The sequence below is a fragment of the Monodelphis domestica genome, chromosome 6, assembly GCF_027887165.1.
Source record: "Monodelphis domestica isolate mMonDom1 chromosome 6, mMonDom1.pri, whole genome shotgun sequence".
Taxonomy (NCBI): Eukaryota; Metazoa; Chordata; class Mammalia; order Didelphimorphia; family Didelphidae; genus Monodelphis; species Monodelphis domestica.
This window is the reverse complement of record NC_077232.1, coordinates 294,289,892-294,293,643: the sequence shown is the minus strand read 5'-3', so window position 1 is coordinate 294,293,643 and position 3,752 is coordinate 294,289,892.

Genomic DNA, 3,752 nt, shown 5'->3' with positions numbered 1-3,752 from the left:
GTCTTCCTTGAAAGAGGGCAGGATTTTCTTTGCTTCCTGGATAATCTCTTTAAATTTTTCATAATTTACTTGTTTCTTCACCTCCTTTTTCATCCCTTCAGTGAGACAGGTAATTATGTGGTCTCTTCTGCCCCTGTCAGGGTGATTTCTCACATAGACCCAACCTGGTCTGCCATGGGGACTGATTTATAGGTTTCTACTATAGCATTACTGGATTTCTAAGTCAAGTTCCATATCTTTGTCTTCTCTACAGTGCAACAGGATGAAAGGGTGATATTAACAATGCCCAAGAACAGATCAAATTGTAGAACTGCCTCTTTAAAACACTCAATAAATTTAGTGAGGTCTTCTGAATATCTCCCCAGTTTTTCTTTAATTTGGGAAAGGTTAGTCATGAAGAAAGGAAAGTGTACCCTTGTAATTGTTCCATTCCCATTTGCCACCTCCCTCAAAGGCAAAGTTTAGGCAGTGGAACAGTTCTGAGAAGGACATGTAAAGGGAATGGCTTCTGGTCTTCGAAGGGTTCAAAATTGGCCCTTGAGAATGGGGAATGGCAGGACAGAACATTGCAGACCTCAACACCAGATGTTGATGATGATGGTGGGGGTGCCAAAGAGATGTTAGACTGGGTGTAAAGGAGTGGGTCATCAAGCAAGTCAGGTGACTTAGAATTTAGCTTAATATATAAGGCAATGATGTCTGAGGTTAGGACCCTAAGATAAAGCCATAAAGTCATGAATATATGGCACCTCAATCTACTTGCACTCTCTTCTACAGAAGAGATCAAATTACAGAATAGTATTATACATAGTTTAGGGATCCTAGAAGGGGCCATTGTTCATCATCCAATTTACATTATGGCCACTCCATTGCAATAAAAGATTAGGCATTTTTTTCTTCAAGTTTTGTAGACCAAATTTGTCCCAATTTTGCAAGATGTCTCTTACAAAGAGGAGTTGTGGGGAATTGAAGGAGATTGCCCCATAGTAAAAAAACAAAATTATCCTCTGGACTAATAAGAATTCTGGCACAGCATCTCAAGGCATCCTCTCATTATGCTATTTCCCATAATCTAGAAAGAATTCAATCTCAGACTTTCTCCATGTGAATACAACAAACTTACTTTTTTGTTCAAATAGAGGTCTGGGGTAATATATCCTGTGGGCTTCTCTCCTTAAGGAAATAGGTATACTATATGGAGGCTAGGGTCAGGTTATATAGGTTTAGCCATATGGCACAGGATGAACTGGGTAGTTATGATTGTTCAGGTTCCACACTGGGCGTTCCGTCTTAGGGCACAACTCAAAGTCTGGTGGCTAAGGTGGGGTACATGCATTACACCCACCCACACAATCCTCATTCTCCTTTGAATTAAAAAAGATAAAAGAGGGAAGTTTGTACTCCGAGGGAAGTTTTGGCATGAAGACAGGGAAAGAGAGGAGAACCCCCTTATCAAAGCGGGGTTCAGGGGAGACAGTAGATGTAAAGAGTTGGCTCAGAGAGAGGAGAGGGGATTTGAAGATTTTCCCCCTTCTGCCTTTCCTCCTTAGCTAAAGCCACTCTCTCAGATTCATTCTTGTCCCTCTTCTCCCCCCTCCACTACTCGAGACCAAAGGGTCTCCCCTTGATCTATTCACTCACACTCAGCTTGGGGAACAGATAACTTTTTTTTTGTGGTTAGAATTCTTTTTTTTTTATTTTATAGTATTTTATTTGATCATTTCCAAGCATTATTCATTAAAGACAAAGATCATTTTCTTTTCCTCCCTCCCACCCCCCCCCCCCCCGTAGCCGACACGTGATTCCACTGGGTATCACGTGTGTTCTTGATTCAAACCCATTGCCATGTTGTTAGTATTTGCATTAGAGTGTTCGTTTAGAGTCTCTCCTCTGTCATGTCCCCTCAGCCATTGTAGTCAGGCAGTTGCTTTTCCTCGGTGTTTCTACTCCCTCAGTTTGTCCTCTGCTTATGAATAGTGTTTTTTCTCCTAGATCCCTGCAGATTGTTCTGGGACATTACACCGCCACTAATGGAGAAGTCCATTACGTTCGATTATACCACAGTGTGTTTGTCTCGGAACAGATAACTTTTAAGGTCAACTCAATCAGGTAATACAAAAGGAATAACAGGCAGGGAAGAATGGGAAAAGGAAAGTGGGGAAAAGGGGGTCCCTGTCTCTATCTAAACCCTTTCCCCTCCCTCCTCAAGTTTGGGGGGAACTCAGGCTTTGGCAGCTTGAGCCCCCTGAGAGAAAGTCAGGTTGACTCACCCCTGGGCACCAGGAGCTGAAGTAAAGTCTGCTCAGGTTCCTCTTCAGAAATCCCTTCCATTGGGAAGTGTTGGGGGGAAAGATTTCCAGTCACCAGCAGGAAAAATGGGTAACCCTCAGGAGAAAGTCTTTTTCCCAACTTCTCTCTAGGACTTCTCAAGATGGAGAGAGCCTTACTGTTCTCCCAGTCGGAGTCTTCTCCTCCTCCAGATTCCACTCCTGCGGCCCCTCCCCCGTAAGGTGATCAATTTCACATACTCTTCAGCCTGACACTTTTTCTCTAGTGCCAGCCTCTGTCACACCTTAAAGGGGGATTTAAACAGCAATGCAGATAATATTGTAATGAGCTAAAGGTTACAAGTGAGTGGTTAGGTTTGCTGTATTAGACATGTGCAGAGAGGAGCTTTCCCCTGGAAAAAACCCTGTAGCTAGCGTGGTCATTTGAGCTCTCAGGCACTGGTTGTCCTAACAGGGCTTACCCTTTCTTATGAGTAGTAGTTGTAGTAGTGGTGATTGTAATTATAGCTAACCTTTACGTAATTTAAGATTGGCAATCTCCTTCACCTATATAATCTCATTTGATCCTCATAAGACTCCTGTTTTGGTAGGAGCTGATATAGTCTCCATTTTACAGATGAGAAACTGAGGTTAAGGATGTTGTGTCTCATAAAGGATCATAGAGCTAATAAGTACCTAATGTGGGATATGAACCCAGATTTTCCCATATCACATCCAGGACTCTATTAATAATACCAATGTGCTTCTTTCTAAGATGAGGATGAACTTTTCCATAATTACAGTGTTCAATTATTTTGCGCTTTCTATTTATTTTGTTGTTGTAATCATTTAGTAGATTCTTTTCCTGATGCTTCTCAGATCATCTCACATCAGTTCATACAAGTCCCACATTTTTTTGTGAATTCTGTCAATACCTTGTTTCTTATTGTACAGTAACATTACATTATATCCCTGAACCTCCATTTGTTTGTTTATTCTCTAACTGATATCCATATACCATGTTCTCATTTTTGTTTTTGCTATTTAAAAAATCCTTTTGAAGGCATGTATCAAGCATTGGGTCATAGAGTAAAAGTGAAGGAAATAAGCATTTATATAATGCCTTCTAATGGCTAGGTACTAGACTAAGTTCTCTCTCTCTCCCTCCTTCCCCCTCTCCCTTTCCTTTTCCCTCTCCTTTTCCCTCTCTCTCTCCCATTATCTCATTTGAACTTCACAACTCAGGAAATTAAACACTATTATTATTCCCATTTTTCAATTGAAGAAACAATCTTCTGGGTATAAGCTACAATCTCACTGCTATTTGATTTGCATTTCTTTTACAGTTAATTGATTTGGCATAACCTTTTTATGATATTTAATAACATTTCTTTTGAAAATTGTTAATCTTTCATTTCTTATTCATTGGAGAGTGTCTATTGGTCATTGGAGAGTGTATTTGCATATACACACACAATAATTTTC